This window comes from Protopterus annectens, chromosome 14.part0 (genome assembly GCF_019279795.1).
Source record: "Protopterus annectens isolate FY-2018-M chromosome 14.part0, PAN1.0, whole genome shotgun sequence".
Classification (NCBI taxonomy): Eukaryota; Metazoa; Chordata; order Ceratodontiformes; family Protopteridae; genus Protopterus; species Protopterus annectens.
This window is the reverse complement of record NC_056748.1, coordinates 1,019,956,763-1,019,981,277: the sequence shown is the minus strand read 5'-3', so window position 1 is coordinate 1,019,981,277 and position 24,515 is coordinate 1,019,956,763.

Genomic DNA, 24,515 nt, shown 5'->3' with positions numbered 1-24,515 from the left:
TGTCATTGTGGTCTGTTATTGTGCTCTGTTTGTGAGGTAGCTAAGTGCTAAGTTATTGTGCTCTGTTGGTGAGGTAGCTACGTGCTATGTTATTGTGCTCTGTATGAGAGCTAGCTATGTGCTATGTCATTGTGCACTGTTTGTGAGGCAGCTATGTTATTGTGCTCTGAGAGGTAGCTATGTGCTATCTTATGGTGCCCTTCATGAGGATAGCTATGTGCTATGTCATTGTGCTCTGTTTGTAAGGTAGCTACGTGTTATGTTATTGTGCTCTGTATTAGAGCTAGCTATGTGCTATGTCATTGTGCACTGTTTGTGAGGCAGCTATGTTATTGTGCTCTGAGAGGTAGCTATGTGCTATCTTATGGTGCCCTTCATGAGGCTAGCTATGTGCTATATCATTGTGCTCTGTTTGTAAGGTAGCTACGTGCTATGTTATTGTGCTCTTTTTCAGAGGTAGGTATGTGCTATATTATTGTGCTCTGTTTATGAAGTAGCTATGTGCTGTGTTATTATGCTCTGACAGGTAGCTATGTGCTGTGTTATTATCTGCTGTTTGTGAGGTAGTTATGTGCTATGGTATTATGCTCTGTTTGTGAGGTAGCTATGTGCTATGTTATTGTACTCTGTTTCAGAGTTCAGTATGTGTTATGTTACTGTGCTCTGTTTGTGAAGTATCTATGTGCTATGTTATTGCGCTCTGACAGCTACATGCTATGTTATTATCCTTTGTTTGTGAGGTAGCTATGCATTATGTTATTGTGCCCTGTGTGTTAGGTAGCTATGTGCAATGTTATTGTGCTCTGACAGGTAGCTATGTACTATGTTATTATCCTGTGTTTGTAAGTTAGCTACATGGTATGTTATTGTGCTCTGTTTGTGAGGTAGATATGTGCTATATCATTGTGCTCTGTTTGGGCATTAGCTATGTGTTATGTCATTGTGTTTTGTTTAAGAGGTAGCTATGTGCTATGTTATTGTTCTCTTTTTGAGAGGTAACTATGCTATGTTATTGTGCTCTGTATGAGAGGTAGCTATGTGCTAAGTCATTGTGGTCTGTTATTGTGCTCTGTTTGTGAGGTAGCTATGTGCTATGTCATTGTGCTGTGTGTGTGAGATAGCTATGTGCTAAGCTATTGTGCTCTATTGGTGAGATAGCTATGTGCTATGTTATTGTGCTCTGTTGGTGAGGTAGCTATGTGCTATGTTATTGTGCTTTGAGAGGTAGCTATGTGTTATGTTATTGTGCTTTGTATGAAAGCTGGCTATGTGCTATGTCATTATGCCCTGTTTGTGAGGTCGCTATATGCTATGTTATTGTGCTCTGTTTGTGAGGTAGCTATGCTCTATGTTATTGTGGTCTGTTTGTGAGGTAGCTATGTGCTAAGTCATTGTGCCCTGTTTGTGAGGTAGCTACGTGCTACGTTATTGTACTCTGTTTGTGAGGTAGCCATGTGCAATTTTATTGTGCTCCCGTATAAGAGCTAGCTATGTGTGATGTCTTTGTGCCCTGTTTGTGAGGTAGCTATCTGCTATGTCATTTTACTCTGTTTGTGAGGTAGCTATGTGCTATGTTAATGTGCTCTGTTTGTGAAGCAGCTATGTGCTATATCATTGTGCACTGTTTGGGAGATAGCTATGTGCTATGTTATTGTTCTGTTTTTGAGGTAGCCATGTTCAATTTTATTGTGCTCTGTATGAGAGCTAGCTATGTGCTATGTCATTGTGCCCTGTTTGTGAGGTAGCTATGTGCTATGTTATTGTGCTCTGTTTGTGAGGTAGCTATTTGCTGTGTTATTGTGCTCTGTTTTCAAGGTAGCTATGTGTTATGTTATTATCCTCTGTTTGTAAGTTAGCTATGTGCTATATTATTGTGCCCTGTTTGTGAGGTAGCTACGTGCTATGTTATTGTGCCGTTTGTGAGATAGCTATTTGCTATGTCATTGTCCTCTGTGTGTTATTTATGTGCTATGTTATTGTGCTCTATTTGTGAGGTAGCTATGTGCTATGTTATTGTACTCTGTGAGGTAGCTATGTGCTATGTCATTGTGCTCTGTTTGTGAGGTAGCTATGTCCTACGTTATTGTGCTCTGAGAGGTAACTATGTGCTATGTCATTGTGCCCTGTTTGAGAGGTATCTATCTGCTTTGTCATTGTGCTCTGTTTTTGAGGTAGCTATGCACTACATCATTGTGCCCTGCTTGAGAGATAGCTATGTGCTATGTTATTATATTCTGTTTGTGAGGTAGCTTTGTGCTATGTTCTTGTGCTCTGTTGGTGAGGTAGTGATTTGCTATGCTATTGTGCTTTGAGAGGTAGCTATGTGCTATGTTACTGTGCTCTGTTTATGATGTAGCTATGTGCTATGTCATTATGCTCTGTTTGTGAGGTAGCTATGTGCTGTGTCATTGTGCTCTGTTTGTGAGGTAGCTATGCGGTATGTGATTCTGGCCTGTTTGAGAGGTACTTATGTGCTATGTTAATATCCTCTGTTTGTGAGGTAGCTATGTGCTATGTCATTGTGCTCTTTTTCTGAGGTAGCTATGCACTACATCATTGTGCCCTGTTTGTGAAGTAGCTACTGCTAGGTATATGCTAGCTTATGATCTTCTGTTTGTGAGGTAGCTATGTGCTATGTTATTATGCTCTGTTTTGTGAGGTAGCTATGTGCTATGTCATCGTGCTCTGTTTGAGAGGTAGCTATGTGCTTTGCCATTGTGCTCTGTTTGTGACGTAGCTTCATGCTATATTATTGCGCTTTGTTGGTGAGGTAGCTACGTGCTATGTTATTGTGCTCTGACAGGTAGCTATGTGCTATGTTATTGTGCCCTGGTTGTGAGATAGGTATGTGCTATGTTATTGTGCTCTTTTTGTGAGGTAGCTATGTGCTATGTCATTGTGCTCTCTGTGTGAGGTAGCTATGTGCTATGTTATTGTGCTCTGCTTGAAAGGTAGCTATGTGCTTTGTCATTGTGCTCTGTTTGTGACATAGCTACATGCTATGCTATTGTGCTTTGTTGGTGAGCTAGCTATGTGCTATGTCATTGTGCTCTCTTTCAGTGCTAGGTATATGCTAGCTTATTATCCTCTGTTTGTGAGGTAGCTATCTGCTATGTCATTGTGCTCTGTTTTCGAGGTAGCTATGCGCAATGTCATTGTGCTCTGTTTCAGAGGTAGGTATGTGCTATGTTACTGGCTCTGTTTGTTAGGTAGCTATGTGCTATATTATTGTGCTCTGACAGGTAGCTATGTGCAATGTTATTATCCTCTGTGATATAGCTATGCACTACATTAGTGTGCCCTGTTTGTGAGGTAGCTATGTGCTATGTTATTGTACTCTGTTTGTAAGGTAGCTATGTGCTATGTTATTGTGCTGTGACAGGTAGGTATGTGCTATGTTACTATCCTCTGTTTGTGAAGTAGCTATGCGTTTTGTTATTGTGCCCTGTGTGTTAGGTAGCTATGTGCTATGTTATTGTGCTCTGACAGGTAGCTATGTGCTATGTTATTATCCTATGTTTGTAAGTTAGCTGCATGGTATGTTATTGTGCTCTGTTTGTGAGGTAGATACATGCTATATCATTGTGCTCTGTTTGAGCGTTAGCTATGCATTATGTCACTGTGCTCTGTTTGAGAGGTTGCTATGTGCTATGTCATTTTCCTCTGTTTCAGAGGTAGGTATGTGCTATGTTATTGTGCTCTGTTGTGAGGTAGCTATGTGGTATGTTATTCTACTCTGACAGGTAGCTATGTGCTATGTTATTATCCTCTATTTGTGATAAAGCTATGCACTACATTATTGTGCCCTGTTTGTGAGGTAGGTATGTGCTATGTTATTGTGCTCTGTTTGTGAGATAGCTATGCGCTATGTTATTGTACTCTGACAGGTAGCTATGTGTTATCTTATTATGCTCTGCTTGTGAGGTAGCTATCTGCTATGTCATTGTGCTCTGTTTGTGAGGTAGCTATGTGCTATGTTATTGTTCTCTTTTGGTGAGGTTGCTATGTGCTATGTTATCTTGCCCTGTTTGTGAGGTAGCTATGTGCTATCTTATTGTGCTTTGTTTGTGAGATAGCTATGTGCTATGTCATTGTTCTCTGTTTTTGAGGTAGCTACGTGCTATGTTATTGTGCTCTGTTTATGACGTAGCTATGTGCTATGGTATTGTGCTCTCACATGTAGTTATGTGCTATGGTATTGTGCTCTGTTTGTGAGGTAGCTATGTGCTTTATCATTGTGCTCTGTTTGTGAGGTCGCTATATGCTATGTTGTGCTCTGTTTGAGAGTTAGCTATGTGTTATGTGATTGCACTCTGTTTGATAGCTATGTGCTATGTCATTGTGCTCTTTTTCAGCAGTAGGTATGTGCTAGCTTATTATCCTCTGTTTGTGAGGAAGCTATGTGCTATGCTATTATGCTCTGTTTGTGAGGTAGCTATGTGCTATGTCATTGTGCTTTGTTTGAGAGGTAGCTATGTGCTAGGTCATTGTGCTCTGTTTATGAGGTAGCTATGTGCTATGTTATTGCACTCTGCTGGTGAGGTAGCTATATGCTGTTATTTTGCTCTGACAGGTAGCTATGTGCTATGTTATTGTGCCCTGGTTGTGATGCAGCTATGTGTTATGTTATTGTGCTCTATTTGTGAGGTAACTATGTGCTATGTTATTGTTCTCTTTTTGAGAGGTAACTGTGCTATGTTATTGTGTTTTGTATGAGAGGTAGCTGTGTGCTAAGTCATTGTGGTCTGTTATTGTGCTCTGTTTGTGAGGTAGCTAAATGCTAAGTTATTGTGCTCTGTTTGTGAGATAGCTATGTGCTATGTCATTGTGCTCTGTGTGTGAGATAGCTATGTGCTAAGCTATTGTGCTCTATTGATGAGATAGCTATGTGCTATGTTATTGTGCTCTGTTGGTGAGGTAGCTATGTGCTATGTTATTGTGCTCTGAGAGGTAGCTATGTGTTATGTTATTGTGCTTTGTATGAAAGCTGGCTATGTGCTATGTCATTGTGCCCTGTTTGTGAGGTCGCTATGTGCTATGTTATTGTGCTCTGTTTGTGAGGTAGCTATGCTCTATGTTATTGTGGTCTGTTTGTGAGGTAGCTATGTGCTTTGTCATTGTGCCCTGTTTGTGAGGTAGCTACGTGCTACGTTATTGTACTCTGTTTGTGAGGTAGCCATGTGCAATTTTATTGTGCTCCAGTATAAGAGCTAGCTATGTGTGATGTCATTGTGCCCTGTTTGTGAGGTAGCTATGTGCTATGTCATTTTACTCTGTTTGTGAGGTAGCTATGTGCTATGTTAATGTGCTCTGTTTGTGAAGCAGCTATGTGTTATATCATTGTGCACTGTTTGGGAGATACCTATGTGCTATGTTATTGTGGTCTGTTTGTGAGGTAGCCATGTTCAATTTTATTGTGCTCTGTATAAGAGCTAGCTATGTGCTATGTCATTGTGCCCTGTTTGTGAGGTAGCTATGTGTTATGTTATTGTGCTCTGTTTGCAAGGTAGCTATGTGTTATGTTATTATCCTCTGTTTGTAAGTTAGCTATGTGCTATATTATTGTGCCCTGTTTGTGAGGTAGCTATGTGCTATGTTATTGTGCAGTTTGTGAGGTAGCTATTTCTATGTCATTGTCCTCTGTGTGTTATCTATGTGCTATGTTACTGTGCTCTGTTTGAGAGGTAGGTATGTGCTATGTTATTGTACTCTGTGAGGTAGCTATGTGCTATGTCATTGTGCTCTGTTTGCGAGGTAGCTATGTCCTACGTTATTGTGCTCTGAGAGGTAACTATGTGCCATGTCATTGTGCCCTGTTTGAGAGGTATCTATCTGCTTTGTCATTGTGCTCTGTTTTTGAGGTAGCTATGCACTAAATCATTGTGCCCTGTTTGAGAGATAGCTATGTGCTATGTTATTATCTTCTGTTTGTGTGGTAGCTATGTGCTATGTTTTTGTGCTCTGTTGGTGAGGTAGCTATTTGCTATGTTATTGTGCTTTGAGAGGTAGCTATGTGCTATGTTACTGTGCTCTGTTTATGATGTAGCTATGTGCTATGTCATTATGCTCTGTTTGTGAGGTAGCTATGTGCTGTGTCATTGTGCTCTGTTTGTGAGGTAGCTATGCGGTATGTGATTGTGCCCTGTTTGAGAGGTACTTATGTGCTATGTTAATATCCTCTGTTTGTGAAGTAGCTATGTGCTATGTCATTGTGCTCTATTTCTGAGGTAGTTATGCACTACATCATTGTGCCCTGTTTGAGAGGTAGCTATGTGCTATGTTATTATCCTCTGTTTGTGAGGTAGCTAAGTGCTATGTTCTTGTGCTCTGTTGGTGAGGTAGATATTTGCTATGTTATTGTGCTCTGTATCAGAGCTAGCTATGTGCTATTTATTTATTTATTTCCAGTTTGTTTACCGGGGAGGTCCACTGGGCTCAAGAGCCCATTTTCAGTGGAGGCCCAGGGAGAAAAGCTCCTCAAAACACAAGTTACATAGCACATAGAAATACAAACATTAAAAGTTAACTAAAGATATTGACAACCATAGCAAAAATTTCCATTTCATTACAGTATGGGGAAATGGGGATACCTGGGGGGAAAGGATCCTTGAAGCAAGTTACATTACAAGACAAAAAGCAACAATTACAAAGTTACATAGCATAATGAAGAGAAACATGAGTAATTACAGTCATTATGGGGTTTTACCATAGAGCAGCAGGTAGATTTGTTGAATGAGAAGGTGTTGATTACTTATTTGGTAAGATATTAAAGTGAGAGTTTGTAGGAGAGAATGAGAGGCATAGAATATGAGGTGGGAGGGGGATAGGTTACTGCTAAATAGTGAAGGACTATAAGAAAGGTTAGAAAGGGAAAGGAAAGGATTAGCCCGGAGAGTAGGAAGAGGGGAGGCTAGAAGGTAAGGGGTGAAGAGTGCAGTTAGCTTTTCTATGAAGAACTAGGTAAGAGTGAAGAAGTCTTTTGAAGTTGTTTAGGTTTTCACAGGCTCTCAAGGTAGAGGGCAGGGCGTTCCATTTTTGGTTAGAGTGAAGAAGAGTAAGAGCTGACCAGCAGGACGTTTAGGTTTGAAGATGGAAATAAGGTTTTGGTGAGTGGATCTAAGGGATCTGGGAGGGCTATATGGTAGGAGGATATTGGATAGAGCTGGGCAGTTGGTGGGTTGAAATAGTAGTTTGTGGGCTGTGACAATTTGGATGTAGTCTAGCTGATTGGGGAGTTCAAGCCAGTTTAAAGTTTGTAGGGAGGAGCAGTGATGAGAGAGGGCATTTGCATTTGTGGCAAATCTGGAGATTTTATTGTAGCATATTTCTAGTTTGGAGATGAGAGTGGTAGATAGATTAGTAAGCAGTGGAGCACCATATAGAAGAGATGGGAGGAGGTATGCCATGGCCAGGGTATGTCTAGTAGAGGGGGAGAAGAACTGATTATTCCTGTACAGTAGGCCAAGTTTAGTGTGGGTTTTCTTGATGTTAAGTTGGATATGAGTATTAAATTTTAAGTGTTCGTCGATGGTGACCCCCAAGAGTTTGGCAGAGGGTACAATGTCAATGATAGAGTTGTTGAGGCTGGTAATTTGGAATGAGTTTTTATCTAAAGGAGTGCATTTGGAGGGAGTGAACAGGAGGATTTTAGTTTTGTTTGCGTTAAGTGAGAGGTGGTTCTGGTGAATCCATTTTTCAGTGGTTGAGATGGCAGTTTGAGTTAGAGACTTGAGTTCAGTTTGGTTGGAGGCGTAGCAGATCAGAGTGGAATTGTCTGCGTATTGGACACTTTTGGTGTTAGGAATGGCTTTGTGGAAGTCATTTATGAAGATGTTAAATAGAAGAGGGCCTAGAATGGAACCCTGGCGAACTCCAGTGGGGGTTGGAAGAAAGGGGGAGCAAGATTGTCCCCATTTCACTGCTTGTGACCTGTCATTGTGCTCTGTTTGTGAGGTATCTACATGCTATGTTATTGTGCTCTGTTGGTGAGATAGCTATGTGTTATGTTATTGTGCTCGGAGAGGTAGCTATGTGTTTGTCACTGTGCTCTATTTGTGAGGTAGCTATGCACTATGTTATTGTGCTCTGAAAGGTAGCTATATGCTATGTCATTGTTCCCTGTTTGTGAGGTAGCTATCTGCAATGTTATTGTGCACTGTTTGTGAGGTAGCTATGTGCTATGCTATAGTGCCCTGACAGGAAGCAATGTGCTGTGTTATTATCCTCTGTTTGTGCGGTATGTGCTATGTTATTGTGCTCTGTTGGTGAGGTAGCTATGTGGTATGCTATTATCCTCTGTTTGTGAGGTAGCTATGTGATGTGTTATTATCCTCTGTGAGGTAGCTAAGTACTATGTTATCATTCTCTGTTTGTAAGGTGGCTATGTGCTATGTTTTTGTGCTCTGTTTCAGAGGTAGTGATGTGCTATGTTACTGTGCTCTGTTTTTGTGAGGTAGCTATGTGCTATGTCATTCTGGTCTGTTTGTGAGGTAGCTATGTGTTATGTTATTATCCTCTGTTTGTGATGTAGCTATGTGCTATGTTATTATCCTCTGTTTGTGAGGTAGCTATGTGCAATGTAGTTGTGCTCTGTTTGACAGGTAGGCATGTGCTGTTATTATCCTCTGTTTGTGAGGTATCTATGTGCTATGTTATTCTGCTCTGTTGGTGAGGTAGCTATGTGCTATGTTATTGTGTTCTGAGAGGTAGCTATATGCTATGTTATTGTGCCCTGTTTGTGGGGTAGCTACGTGTTATGTTATTGTGCTCTGTTTGTGAGGTAGCTATGTACTATCTCATTGTGCTCTGTTTGGTGGTAGCTATGTGCTACGTTATTATGCTATGTTTGTGAAGTAGCTATGTGCTATGTCATGCTCTGTTTGTGAGGTATGTATATGCTATGTTATTGTGCTCTGTTTGAGAGTTAGCTATATGTTATGTCATTGAGCTGTGTTTGAGAGTTAGCTATGTGCTATGTCATTGTGCTCTCTTTCAGTGCTAGGTATATGCTAGCTTATTATTCTCTGTTTGTGAAGTAGCTATGTGCTATGTTATTATGCTCTGTTTTGTGAGGTAGCTATGTGCTTTGCCATTGTGCTCTGTTTTTGACGTAGCTACATGCTATGTTATTGCACTTTGTTGGTAAGGTAGCTATGTGCTATGTTATTGTGCTCTGACAGGTAGCTATGTGCTATGTTTTTGTGCCCTGGTTGTGAGATAGGTACATGCTATGTTATTGTGCTCTGTTTGTGAGGTAGCTATGTGCTATGTCATTGTGCTCTCTGTGTGATGTAGCTATGTGCTATGTTATTGTGCTCTGCTTGAGAGGTAGCTATGTGCTTTGTTATTGTGCTCTGTTTATGATGTAGCTACATGCTATGTTATTGCGCTTTGTTGGTGAGCTAGCTATGTGCTATGTCATTGTGCTCTCTTTCAGTGCTAGGTATATGCTAGCTTATTATCCTCTGTTTGTGAGGTAGCTATCTGCTATGTCATTGTGCTCTGTTTTTGAGGTAGCTATGTGCAATGTCATTGTGCTCTGTTTCAGAGGTAGGTATGTGCTATGTTACTGTGCTCTGTTTGTTAGGTAGCTATGTGCTATATTATTGTGCTCTGACAGGTAGCTATGTGCTATGTTATTATCCTCTGTTTGTGATATAGCTATGCACTACATTAGTGTGCCCTGTTTGTGAGGTAGCTATGTGCTATGTTATTGTACTCTGTTTGTGAGGTAGCTATGTGCTATGTTATTGTGCTGTGACAGGTAGGTATGTGCTATGTTACAATCCTCTGTTTGTGAGGTAGCTATGCGTTTTGTTATTGTGCCCTGTGTGTTAGGTTGCAATGTGCTATGTTATTGTGCTCTGACAGGTAGCTATGTGCTATGTTATTATCCTGTGTTTGTAAGTTAGCTACATGGTATGTTATTGTGCTCTGTTTGTGAGGTAGATACGTGCTATATCATTGTGCTCTGTTTGAGCGTTAGCTATGTATTATGTCACTGTGCTCTGTTTGAGAGGTAGCTATGTGCTATGTCATGTTCCTCTGTTTCAGAGGTAGGTATGTGCTATGTTATTGTGCTCTGTTGTGAGGTAGCTATGTGGTATGTTATTCTACTCTGAGAGGTAGCTATGTGTTATGTTATTGTGCTTTGTATGAAAGCTGGCTATGTGCTATGTCATTGTGCCCTGTTTGTGAGGTCGCTATGTGCTATGTTATTGTGCTCTGTTTGTGAGGTAGCTATGCTCTATGTTATTGTGGTCTGTTTGTGAGGTAGCTATGTGCTTTGTCATTGTGCCCTGTTTGTGAGGTAGCTACGTGCTATGTCATTTTACTCTGTTTGTGAGGTAGCCATGTTCAATTTTATTGTGCTCTGTATGAGAGCTAGCTATGTGCTATGTTATTGTACTCTGTGAGGTAGCCATGTGCAATTTTATTGTGCTCCTGTATAAGAGCTAGCTATGTGCGATGTCATTGTGCCCTGTTTGTGAGGTAGCCATGTTCAATTTTATTGTGCTCTGTATGAGAACTAGCTATGTGCTATGTCATTGTGCCCTGTTTGTGAGGTAGCTATGTGCTATGTTATTGTGCTCTGTTTGCAAGGTAGCTATGTGTTATGTTATTATCCTCTGTTTGTAAGTTAGCTATGTGCTATATTATTGTGCCCTGTTTGTGAGGTAGCTACGTGCTATGATATTGTGCAGTTTTTGAGGTAGCTATTTGCTATGTCATTGTCTTCTGTGTGTTATCTATGTGCTATGTTACTGTGCTCTGTTTGTGAGGTAGTTATGTGCTATGTTATTGTACTCTGTGAGGTAGCTATGTGCTATGTCATTGTGCTCTGTTTGCGAGGTAGCTATGTCCTACGTTATTGTGCTCTGAGAGGTAACTATGTGCTATGTCATTGTGCCCTGTTTGAGAGGTATCTATCTGCTTTGTCATTGTGCTCTGTTTTTGAGGTAGCTATGCACTAAATCATTGTGCCCTGTTTGAGAGATAGCTATGTGCTATGATATTATCTTCTGTTTGTGTGGTAGCTATGTGCTATGTTCTTGTGCTCTGCTGGAGAGGTAGCTATTTGCTATGTTATTGTGCTTTGAGAGGTAGCTATGTGCTATGTTACAGTGCTCTGTTTATGATGTAGCTATGTGCTATGTCATTATGCTCTGTTTGTGAGGTAGCTATGTGCTGTGTCATTCTGCTCTGTTTGTGAGGTAGCTATGCGGTATGTGATTGTGCCCTGTTTGAGAGGTACTTATGTGCTATGTTAATATCCTCTGTTTTGTGAGGTGGCTAAGTGCTATGTTCTTGTGATATGTTGGTGAGGTAGCTATTTGCTATGTTATTGTGCTCTGAGAGGTAGCTATTTGCTATGTTATTGTGCTCTGTATCAGAGCTAACTATGTGCTATTTATTTATTTATTTCCAGTTTGTTTACCAGGGAGGTCCTCTGGGCTCAAGAGCCCATTTTTAGTGGAGGCCCGGGAAGAAAAGCTCCTCAAAACATAAGTTACATAGCACATAGAAATACAAACATTAAAAGTTAACTAAAGATATTGACAACTATAGCAAAAATTTCCATTTCATTACAGTATGGGGAAATGGGGATACCTGGGGGGAAAGGATCATTGAAGCAAGCTACATTACAAGACAAAAAGCAACAATTACAAAGTTACATAGCATAATGAAGAGAAACATGAGTAATTGCAGTCATTATGGGGTTTTTCCATAGAGCAACAGGTAGATTTGTTGAATGAGAAGGTGTTGATTACTTATTTGGTAAGATATTAAAGTGTGAGTTTGTAGGAGAGGATGAGAGGCATAAAATATGAGGTGGGAGGGGGGTAGGTTACTGCTAAATAGTGAAGGACTATAAGAAAGGTTAGAAAGGGAAGGAAAGGATTAGCCTGGAGAGTAAGAAGAGGGGAGGCTAGGAGGTAAGGGGTGAAGAGTGCAGTTACATTTTCTATGAAGAAGTAGGTAAGAGTGAAGAAGTCTTTTGAAGTTGTTTAGGTTTTCACAGGCTCTCAAGGTAGAGGGAAGGGCGTTCCATTTTTGGGCTAAAGTGAAGGAGAGTAAGAGCTGACCAGCAAGACGTTTAGCTTTGAAGATGGAAATAAGGTTTTGGTGAGTGGATCTAAGGGGTCTGGGAGGGCTATATGATAGGAGGATATTGGATAGAGCTGGGCTGTTGGTGGGTTGAAATAGTAGTTTGTGGGCTGTGACAATTTGGATGTAGTCTAGCTGATTGGGGAGTTTAAGCCAGTTTAAAGTTTGTGGGGAGGAGCAGTGATTTGAGAGGGCATTTGCATTTGTGGCAAATCTGGAGATTTTATTGTAGCATATTTCTAGTTTGGAGGTGAGGGTGGTAGATAGATTAGTAAGCAGTGGAGCGCCATATAGAAGAGATGGGAGGAGGTATGCCATGGCCAGGGTATGTCTGGTACAGTGGGAGAGGAATTGATTATTCCTGTACAGTCGGCCGAGTTTAGTGTGTGTTTTCTTGATGTTAAGTTGGATCTGAGTATTAAATTTTAAGTGTTCATCGATGGGGACCCACAAGAGTTTGGCAGAGGGTAAAATGTCAATGATAGAGTTGTTGAGGCTGGTAATTTGGAATGAGTTTTTATCTAAAGGAGTGCATTTGGAGATGATCAAGGATGCATTTGGTGGTTAAGAAGGGGTTTATTGTTTCATTAGGGTTGAGGGCAGTCAGTTACTGGTTAGTTGGTTTGGGTAGAGATAGTTATGTTGGATTGACAATGTGTTAAGCTGTGGTTTGGGAAAGGGTTGGGGGGGCCCAAAATTTTTTAAGGGGGCCGATTGCTTTTTTGGGAAAAGGGCTTTTTTTGTATTGCCCTATGTTTTTTTTTTTTTTTTTTTTTTGAAAAAAAAAAAAACCCAAAAAATTTTTTTTGGGGGGTTTGGGTTTTTTGAAAGGGGGTTATTGGGTTTTTGGGGGAAAATTTTTTTTAAATTTTTTTTTGGGGGGGGGGGCAAAAAGGGGGAGGGGGGCCAGGGGCTTGGGTGGGGAAATTTTGGGGGTCTTTTGGGGCCCCCTTTATTTTTTTTTGGGGGGGGTTTTTTTTTTGGGGGGGGGGGGGGGGGGGGGGGGGGGGGGGGGGGGTGGGGGGGGGGGGGGGGGGGGGGGGGGGGGGGGGGGGGGGGGGGGGGGGGGGGGGGGGGGGGGGGGGGGGGGGGGGGGGGGGGGGGGGGGGGGGGGGGGGGGGGGGGGGGGGGGGGGGGGGGGGGGGGGGGGGGGGGGGGGGGGGGGGGGGGGGGGGGGGGGGGGGGGGGGGGGGGGGGGGGGGGGGGGGGGGGGGGGGGGGGGGGGGGGGGGGGGGGGGGGGGGGGGGGGGGGGGGGGGGGGGGGGGGGGGGGGGGGGGGGGGGGGGGGGGGGGGGGGGGGGGGGGGGGGGGGGGGGGGGGGGGGGGGGGGGGGGGGGGGGGGGGGGGGGGGGGGGGGGGGGGGGGGGGGGGGGGGGGGGGGGGGGGGGGGGGGGGGGGGGGGGGGGGGGGGGGGGGGGGGGGGGGGGGGGGGGGGGGGGGGGGGGGGGGGGGGGGGGGGGGGGGGGGGGGGGGGGGGGGGGGGGGGGGGGGGGGGGGGGGGGGGGGGGGGGGGGGGGGGGGGGGGGGGGGGGGGGGGGGGGGGGGGGGGGGGGGGGGGGGGGGGGGGGGGGGGGGGGGGGGGGGGGGGGGGGGGGGGGGGGGGGGGGGGGGGGGGGGGGGGGGGGGGGGGGGGGGGGGGGGGGGGGGGGGGGGGGGGGGGGGGGGGGGGGGGGGGGGGGGGGGGGGGGGGGGGGGGGGGGGGGGGGGGGGGGGGGGGGGGGGGGGGGGGGGGGGGGGGGGGGGGGGGGGGGGGGGGGGGGGGGGGGGGGGGGGGGGGGGGGGGGGGGGGGGGGGGGGGGGGGGGGGGGGGGGGGGGGGGGGGGGGGGGGGGGGGGGGGGGGGGGGGGGGGGGGGGGGGGGGGGGGGGGGGGGGGGGGGGGGGGGGGGGGGGGGGGGGGGGGGGGGGGGGGGGGGGGGGGGGGGGGGGGGGGGGGGGGGGGGGGGGGGGGGGGGGGGGGGGGGGGGGGGGGGGGGGGGGGGGGGGGGGGGGGGGGGGGGGGGGGGGGGGGGGGGGGGGGGGGGGGGGGGGGGGGGGGGGGGGGGGGGGGGGGGGGGGGGGGGGGGGGGGGGGGGGGGGGGGGGGGGGGGGGGGGGGGGGGGGGGGGGGGGGGGGGGGGGGGGGGGGGGGGGGGAGGGGGGGGGGGGTGGGGGGGGGGGGGGGGGGGGGGTGGGGGGGGGGGGGGGGGGGGGGGTGGGGGGGGGGGGGGCCCCCCCCCCCCCCCCCCCCCCCCCCCCCCCCCCCCACCCCCCACCCCCCCCCCCCCCCCCCCCCCCCCCCCCCCCCCCCCCCCCCCCCCCCCCCCCCCCCCCCCGCCCCCCCCCCCCCCCCCCCCCCCCCCCCCCCCCCCCCCCCCCCCCGCCCCCCCCCCGCCCCCCCCCCCCCCCCCCCCCCCCCCCCCCCCCCCCCCCCCCCCCCCCCCCCCCCTCCCCCCCCCCCCCCCCCCCCCCCCCCCCCCCCCCCCCCCCCCCCCCCCCCCCCCCCCCCCCCCCCCCCCCCCCCCCCCCCCCCCCCCCCCCCCCCCCCCCCCCCCCCCCCCCCCCCCCCCCCCCCCCCCCCCCCCCCCCCCCCCCCCCCCCCCCCCCCCCCCCCCCCCCCCCCCCCCCCCCCCCCCCCCCCCCCCCCCCCCCCCCCCCCCCCCCCCCCCCCCCCCCCCCCCCCCCCCCCCCCCCCCCCCCCCCCCCCCCCCCCCCCCCCCCCCCCCCCCCCCCCCCCCCCCCCCCCCCCCCCCCCCCCCCCCCCCCCCCCCCCCCCCCCCCCCCTTGTTGCTTGTTTTAAGGGTCTCTTTTGGGGGAGTAGCTTTGCATTTATTGTGCCCTGTTTGTGAGGTAGCTATGTGCAATGTTATTTTGCTCTGTTTGTGAGGTAGCTATGTGCTATGTTAATATGCTCTGTTTGTGAGGTAGCTATGTGCTATATCATTGTGCATTTTTTGGGAGATAGCTATGTGCTATGTTATTGTGCTCTCTTTGTGAGGTAGCCATGTGCAATTTTATTGCGCTCTGTATGAGAGCTAGCTATGTGCTATGTCATTGTGCCCTGTTTGTGAGGTAGATGTGGGCTATGTTATTGTGCTCTGTTTGTGAAGTAGCTATTTGCTATGTTATTGTGCACTGTTTGTGAGGTAGCTATGTGCTATGTTATTATCCTCTGTTTGTGAGGTAGCTCTGTGCTATGTTATTGTGCCCTGTTTGTGAGGTAGCTACGTGCTATGTTATTGTGCCCTGTTTGTGAGGTAGCTATGTGCTATGTCATTGTCCTCTGTTTGTGTGTTATCTATGTGCTATGTTATTGTGCTCTGTTTGTGAGGTAGCTATGTGCTATGCCATTGTGCTCTGTTTCAAAGTTAGCTATGTGCTATGTCATTGTGCTCTGTTTATGTGGTAGCTATGTCCTACATTATTGTGCTCTGAGAGGTAACTATGTGCTATGTCATTGTGCCATGTTTGAGAGGTAACTATCTGCTATGTTGTTGTGCTCTGTTTGTGAGGTAGCTATGTTCTATGTTATTGTGCTCTGTTTGTGAGGTAGCTATGTGCTATGTCATAGTGCTCTGTTTGTGAGGTAGCTATGTGATATGTCATTTTGCCCTGTTTGAGAGGTAGCTATGTGCTATGTTATTATCTTCTGTTTGTGAGGTAGCTATGTGCTATGTTCTTGTGCTCTGTTGGTGAGGTAGCTATTTGCTATGTTATTGTGCTCTGAGAGGTAGCTATGTGCTATGTTACTGTGCTCTGTTTGTGATGTAGCTATGTGCTATGTCATTGTCCTCTGTTTGTGTGTTATCTATATGCTATGTTATTGTGCTCTGTTTGTGAGGTAGCTATGTGCTATGCCATTGTGCTTTGCTTGTGAGGTAGTTATGCAATGTGTCATTCTGCTCTGTTTGTGAGGTAGCTATGCTGTATGTCATTGTGCCCTGTTTGAGAGGTAGTTATGTGCTATGTTAATATCCTCTGTCTGTGAGGTAGCTATGTGCTATGTCATTGTGCTCTGTTTGTGAGGTAGCTATGTGCTATGTTCTTGTTCTCTGTTGGTGAGGTAGCTATTTGCTATGTTTTTGTGCTCTGAGAGGTAGCTATGTGCTATGTTATTGTTCTCTGTATTATAGCTAGTTATGTGCTACGTCATTGTGCTCTGTTTCTGATGTAGCTATGTGCTATGTTATTGTGCTCTGTTGGTGAGATAGCTATGTGCTATGTTATTGTGCTCTGAGAGGTAGCTATGTACTTTGTCATTGTGCTATGTTTGTGAGGTAGCTATGCACTACATCATTGTGCCCTGTTTGAGAGTTAGCTATGTGCTATGTTATTATCCTCTGTTTGTGAGGTAGCTATGTGCTATGTCATTGTGCTCTATTTGTAAGGTAGCTATGTGCTATGTTATTGCGCTCTGAAAGGTAGCTATATGCTATGTCTTAGTTCCCTGTTTGTGAGGTAGCTATCCGCAATGTTATTGTGTACTGTTTGTGAGGTAGCTACATGCTATGTTATTGTGCCCTGTTTGTGAGGTATCTACATGCTATGTTATTGTGCTCTGCTTGTGAGGTAGCTATGTGCTATGTTATAGTGCCCTGACAGGTAGCAATGGTCTATGTTATTATCCTCTGTTTGTGAGGTATCTATGTGCTATGTTATTGTGCTCTGTTGGTGAGGTATCTATGTGCTATGTTATTGTGCTCTGTTGGTGAGGTAGCTATGTGGTATGTTATTATCCTTTGTTTGTGAGGTAGCTATGTGCTGTGTTATTATCTTCTGTGAGGTAGCTGAGTACTATGTTATTATCCTCTGTTTGTGAGGTAGCTATGTGCTATGTTATTGTGCTCTGTTTCAGAGGTAGTTATGTGCTATGTTATTGTGCTCTGTTTTTGTGAGGAAGCTATGTGCTATGTCATTGCGCTATGTTTGTGAGGTAGCTATGTGCTATGTTATTATCCTCTGTGATGTAGCTATGTGCTATGTTATTATCCTCTGTTTGTGAGGCATCTATGTGATATGTTATTGTGCTCTGTTGGTGAGGTAGCTATGTGCTATGTTATTGTGCTCTGTTGGTGAGGTAGCTATGTGCTATGTTACTGTGCTCTGAGAGGTAGCTATGTGCTATGTTATTGTGCCCTGTTTGTGGGGAAGCTACATGATATGTTATTGTGCTATGTTTGTGAGGTGGCTATGTACTATGTCATTGTGCTCTCTTTGGTGGTAGCTATGTGCTATGCTATTGTGCTCTGTTTCTGAAGTAGCTATGTGCTATGTCGTGCTCTCTTTGTGAGGTAAGTATATGCAATCTTATTCTGCTCTGTTTGAGAGTTAGCTATGTGTTATGTCATTGTGCTCTGTTTGAGAGTTAGCTATGTGCTATGTCATTGTCCTCTGTTTCAGTGCTAGGTATTTTCCAATTTATTATCCTTGGTTTGTGAGGTAGCTATGTGCTATGTTATTATGCTCTGTTTTGTAAGCTAGCTATGTGCTATGTCATTGTGCTCTGTTTGAGAGGTGGCTATGTGCTATGTCATTGTGCTCTGTTTGTGAGGTAGCTACGTGCTGTTATTGCGCTTTGTTGGTGAGGTAGCTATGTGCTATGTTATTGGGCTCTTCTTGAGAGGTAACTATGTGCTATGTTATTGTGCTCTGTATGAGAGGTAGCTATGTGCTATGTCATTGTGCACTGTTTGTGAGGTAGCTATGTGGTATGTCATTGTGGTCTGTTTGAGAGGTAGCTATGTGCTCTGTCATTGTGCTTTGTTTGTGAGGTAGCTAAGTGCTAAGTTATTGTGCTCTGTTGATGAGGTAGCTATGTACTATGTTATTGTGCTATGTTTGTGAGGTAGCTATGTGTTATGTTATTATCCTCTGTGATGTAGCTATGTGCTATGTTATTATCCTCTGTTTGTGAGGTAGCTATGTACAGTGTCATTGTGCTCAGTTTCACAGGTAGGTATGTGCTGTTATTATCCTCTGTTTGTGAGGTATCTATGTGCTATGTTATTGTGCCCTGTTTGTGGGGTAGCTTTGTGATATGTTATTGTGCTCTGTTGGTGAGGTGGCTATGTACTACGTCATTGTGCTCTCTTTGGTGGTAGCTATGTGCTATGTTATTGTGCTCTGTTTGTGAAGTAGCTATGTGCTATGTTGTGGTCTCTTTGTGAGGTAAGTGTATGCTATCTTATTGTGCTCTGCTTGAGAGTTAGCTATGTGTTATGTCATTGTGCTCTGTTTGAGAGTTAGCTATGTGCTATGTCATTGTGCTCTGTTTCAGTGCTAGGTATTTGCCAGTTTATTATCCTCGGTTTGTGCGGTAGCTATGTGCTATGGTATTATGCTCTGTTTTGTGAGGTAGCTATGTGCTATGTCATTGCGCTCTGTTTGTGAGGTAGCTACGTGCTATGTTATTGCGCTTTGTTGGTGAGGTAGCTATGTGCTATGTCACTGTGCTCTGCTTGAAAGGTAACTATGTGCTATGTTATTGTGCTCTGTATGAGAGGTAGCTATGTGCTATGTCATTTTGCACTGTTTGTGAGGTAGCTACGTGGTATGTCATTGTGGGCTGTTTGAGATGTTGCTATGTGCTCTGTCATTGTGCTCTGTTTGTGAGGCAGCTAAGTGCTAAGTTGTTGTGCTCTGTTGGTGAGGTAGCTATGTACTATGCTATTGTGCTCTGTTGGTGAGGTAGCTATGTGCTATGTTATTGTGCTCTGAGAGGTAGGTATGTGCTATGTTATTGTGCTCTGTTTGTGAGGTAGCTATGTGCGATGTTATTGTGGTCTGTTTGTGAGGTAGCTATGTGCTTTGTCATTGTGCCATTTTTGAGGTAGCTACATGCTATGTTATTGTGCTCTGTTTGTGTGGTAGCCATGTGCAATTTTATTATTCTCTGTATAAGAGCTAGCTATGTGCTATGTCATTGTGCCCTGTTTGTGAGGTAGCTATATGCTATGTTATTGTGCTCTGTTTGTGAGGTAGCTATGTGCTATGCTATTATCCCCAGTTTGTGAGGTAGATATGTGCTATTTCATTGTGGATTTTTTGTGAGGTAGCTATGTGCTATGTCATTTTGCTCTGTTTGTGAGGTATCTATTTGCTATGTTATTATCCTATGCTTGTGAGTTAGCTATGTGTGATGTTATGATCCTCTGTTTGTGAGGCATCTATGTGCTATGTTATTGTGCTCTCTTGGTGAGGTAGCTATGTTATTGTGCTGTGAGAGATAGCTATAGCTATGTTATTGTGCCCTGTTTGTGAGGTAGCTACGTGCTATGTTATTGTGTTCTGTTTGTGAGGTAGCTATGTGCTATGTCATTGTGCTCTGTTTGTGAGGTAGCTGTGTGCTATGTTATTGTTCTTTGTTTTTGAGGTAGCTATGTGCTATATTATTGTGCTCTGACGTAGTTATGTGCTATGTTATTGTGCTCTTTTTGTAAGATAGCTATGTGCTATGTCATCGTGTTCGGTTTGAGAGGTAGCTATGTGCTATGTCATTTTGCTCTGACAGGTTGCTATGTTATTAAGCTCTGTTTGTCAGTTAAATATGTGTTATGTCATTGCGCTCTGTTTGAAAGTTAGCTGAGTGCTATGTCATTGTGCTCTGTTTCAGTGCTAGGTATTTGCTAGTTTATTATCCTCTTTTTGTGCGGTAGGTATGTGCTATGTTATTATGCTCTGTTTGTGAGGTAGCTATGTGCTATGTCATTGTGCTCGGTTTGAGAGGTAGCTATGTGCTATGTCATTGTGTTCTGACAGGTTGCTATGTGCTATGTTATTGTGCCCTGGTTGTGAGGTAGCTATGTGCTATGTTATTAAGCTCTGTTTGTCAGTTAAATATGTGCTATGTCATTGTGCTCTGTGTGTGAGGTAGCTATGTTCTATATTACTGTGCCCTGTTTGTGAGGTAGCTATGTGCTATGTCATAGTGCTCTGTTTGTGAGATAGCTATGTGATATGTCATTGTGCTGTCATATGTCATTGTGCCCTGTTTGAGAGGTAGCTATGTGCTATGTTATTATCTTCTGTTTGTGAGGTAGCTATGTGCTATGTTCTTGTGCTCTACTGGTGAGGTAGTTATTTGCTATATTATTGTGCTCTGAGAGGTAGCTATGTGCTATGTTACTGTACTCTGTTTGTGATATAGCTATGTGCTATGCCATTACGCTGTGTTTGTGAGGTAGCTATGCAATGTGTTATTCTGCTCTATTTGTGAGGTAGCTATGCGGTATGTCATTGTGACCTGTTTGAGAGGTAGTTATGTGCTATGTTAATATTCTCTGCCTGTGAGGTAGCTATGTGCTATGTCATTGTGCTCTGTTTGTGAGGTAGCTATGCACTACATCATTGTGCCCTGTTTGTGAGGTAGCTATGTGCTATGTTCTTGTGTTTTGTTGGTGAGGTAGCTATTTGCTATGTTTTTGTGCTCTGAGAGGTAGCTATGTGCTATGTTATTGTTCTCTATCATAGCTAGTTATGTGCTATGTCATTGTGCTCGGTTTGTGATGTAGCTATATGCTATGTTATTGTGCTCTGTTGGTGAGATAGCTATGTGCTATGTTATTGTGCTCTGAGAGGTAGCTATGTACTTTGTCATTGTGCTATGTTTGTGAGGTAGCTATGCACTACATCATTGTACCCTGTTTGAGAGGTAGCTATGGGCTATGTTATTATCCTCTGTTTGTGAGGTAGCTATGTGCTATGTTATTGTGCTCTGAAAGGTAGCTATATGCAATGTCTTAGTTTCCTGTTTGTGAGGTATCTATCCACAATGTTATTGTGCACTGTTTGTGAGGTAGCTACATGCTATGTTAATGTGCCCTGTTTGTGAGGTAGCTACATGCTATGTTACTGTGCTCTGATTGTGAGGTAGCTATGTGCTATGTTATAGTGCCCTGACAGGTAGCAATTGTCTTTGTTATTATCCTCTGTTTGTGAGGTATCTATGTGCTATGTTATTGTGCTCTGTTGGTGAGGTATCTATGTGCTATGTTATTGTGCTCTGTTGGTGAGGTAGCTATGTGGTATGTTATTATCCTTTGTTTGTGAGGTAGCTATGTGCTATGTTATTATCTTCTGTGAGGTAGCTGAGTACTATGTTATTATCCTCTGTTTGTGAGGTAGCTATGGGCTATGTTATTCTGCTCTGTTTCAGAGGTAGTTATGTGCTATGTTATTGTGCTCTGTTTTTGTGAGGTAGCTATGTGTTATGTCATTGTGCTATGTTTGCGAGGTAGCTTTGTGCTATGTTATTATCCTCTGTGATGTAGCTATGTGCTATGTTATTATCCTCTGTTTGTGAGGCATCTATATGATATGTTACTGTGCTCTGTTGGTGAGGTAGCTATGTGCTATGTTATTGTACTCTGTTGGTGAGGTAGCTATGTGCTATGTTACTGTGCTCTGAGAGGTAGCTATGTGCTATGTTATTGTGCCCTGTTTGTGGGGTAGCTACGTGATATGTTATTGTGCTATGTTTGTGAGGTGGCTATGTACTATGTCATTGTGCTCTCTTTGGTGGTAGCTATGTGCTATGCTATTGTGCTCTGTTTCTGAAGTAGCTATGTGCTATGTCGTGCTCTCTTTGTGAGGTAAGTATATGCTATCTTATTCTGCTCTTTTTGAGAGTTAGCTATGTGTTATGTCATTGTGCTCTGTTTGAGAGTTAGCTATGTGCTATGTCATTGTGCTCTGTTTCAGTGCTGGGTATTTGCTAGTTTATTATACTTGATTTGTGAGGTAGCTATGTGCTATGTTGTTATGTCTGTTTTGTATGGTAGCTATGTGCTATGTCATTGTGCTCTGTTTGAGAGGTGGCTATGTGCTATGTCATTGTGCTCTGTTTGTGAGGTAGCTACGTGCTGTTATTGCGCTTTGTTGGTGAGGTAGCTATGTGCTATGTTATTGTGCTCTTCTTGAGAGGTAACTATGTGCTATGTTATTGTGCTCTGTATGAGACGTAGCTATGTGCTTTGTCACTGTACACTTTTTGTGAGGTAGCTATGTGGTATGTCATTGTGGTCTGTTTGAGAGGTAGCTATGTGCTCTGTCATTGTGCTTTGTTTGTGAGGTAGCTAAGTGCTAAGTTATTGTGCTCTGTTGATGAGGTAGCTATTTACTATGGTATTGTGCTCTGTTGGTGAAGTAGCTATGTGCTATGTTATTGTGCTATGTTTGTGAGGTAGCTATGTGTTATGTTATTATTCTCTGTGATGTAGCTATGTGCTATGTTATTATCCTCTGTTTGTGAGGTAGTTATGTACAATGTCATTGTGCTCAGTTTCACAGGTAGGTATGTGCTGTTATTATCCTCTGTTTGTGAGGTATCTATGTGCTATGTTATTGTGCCCTGTTTGTGGGGTAGCTACGTGATATGTTATTGTGCTCTGTTGGTAAGGTGGTTATGTACTATGTCATTGTGCTCTCTTTGGTGGTAGCTATGTGCTATGTTATTGTGCTCTGTTTGTGAAGTAGCTATGTGCTATGTTGTGGTCTCTTTGTGAGGTAAGTATATGTTATCTTATTGTGCTCTGTTTGAGAGTTAACTATGTGATATGTCATTGTGCTCTGTTTGAGAATTAGCTATGTGCTATGTCATTGTGCTCTGTTTCAGTGCTAGGTATTTGCCAGTTTATTATCCTCGGTTTGTGCGGTAGCTATGTGCTATGTTATTATGCTCTGTTTCGTGAGGTAGCTATGTGCTATGTCATTGTGCTCTGTTTGAGAAGTGGCTATGTTCTATGTCATTGTGCTCTGTTTGTGAGGTAGCTATGTGCTATGTTATTGCGCTTTGTTGGTGAGGTAGCTATGTGCTATGTTACTGTGCTCTGCTTGAGAGGTAACTATGTGCTATGTTATTGTGCTCTGTATGAGAGGTAGCTATGTGCTATGTCATTTTGCACTGTTTGTGAGGTAGCTATGTGGTATGTCATTATGGTCTGTTTGAGAGGTAGCTATGTGCTCTGTCAGCTATGTGCTCTGTCATTGTGCTCTGTTTGTGAGGTAGCTACTTGCTATGTTATTGTGCTCTGTTTGTATGGTAGCCATGTGCAATTTTATTGTGCTCTGTATAAGAGCTAGCTATGTGCTATGTCATTGTGCCTTGTTTCTGAGGTAGCTATGTGCTATGTTATTGTGCTCTGTTTGTGAGGTAGCTATGTGCTATACTATTATCCGCAGTTTGTGAGGTAGCTATGTGTTATTTAATTGTGCATTTTTTGTGAGGTAGCTATGTGCTATGTCATTTTGCTCTGTTTGTGAGGTATCTATTTGCTATGTTATTATCCTCTGTTTGTGAGTTAGCTATGTGCTATGTTATTATCCTCTGTTTGTGAGGCATCTATGTGCTATGTTATTGTGCTCTCTTGGTGAGGTAGCTATGTGCTATGTTATTGTGCTGTGAGAGATAGCTATATGCTATGTTATCGTGCCCTGTTTGTGAGGTAGCTACATGCTATGTTATTGTGCTCTGCTTGTGAGGTAGCTATGTGCTATGTCATTGTGCTCTGTTTGTGAGGTAGCTGTGTGCTATGTTATTGTTCTTTGTTTTTGAGGTAGCTATGTGCTATATTATTGTGCTCTGACATGTAGTTATGTGCTATGTAGATAGCTACGTGCTATGTCATTGTGCTCGGTTTGAGAGGTAGCTATGTGCTATGTCATTGTGCTCTGACAGGTTGCTATGTGCTATGTTATTGTGCCCTGGTTGTAAGGTAGCTATGTGCTATGTTATTAAGCTCTGTTTGTCAGTTAAATATGTGTTATGTCATTGCACTCTGTTTGAAAGTTAGCTGAGTGCTATGTCATTGTGCTCTGTTTCAGTGCTAGGTATGTGCTAGTTTATTATCCTCTTTTTGTGTGGTAGGTATTTGCTATGTTATTATGCTCGCTTGTGAGGTAGCTATGTGCTATGCCATTGTGCTCGGTTTGAGAGGTAGCTATGTGCTATGTCATTGTGCTCTGACAGGTTGCTATGTGCTATGTTATTGTGCCCTGGTTGTGAGGTAGCTATGTGCTATGTTATTAAGCTCTGTTTGTCAGTTAAATATGTGCTATGTCATTGTGCTCTGTTTGTGAGATAGCTATGTTCTATGTTAATGTGCCCTGTTTGTGAGGTAGCTATGTGCTATGTCATAGTGCTCTGTTGGTGAGGTAGCTATTTGCTATGTTATTGTGCTCTGAGAGGTAGCTATGTGGTATGTTACTGTGCTCTGTTTGTGATGTAGCTATGTGCTATGTCATTATGCTCTGTTTGTGAGGTAGCTATGTGCTATGTTATTATGCCCTGTTGTTGAGGTAGCTATGCAATGTGTTATTCTGCTCTTTTTGTGAGGTAGCTATGCACTACATCATTGTGCCCTGTTTGTGAGGTAACTATGTGCTATGTTCTTGTGCTCTGTTGGTGAGGTAGCTATTTGCTATGTTTTTGTGCT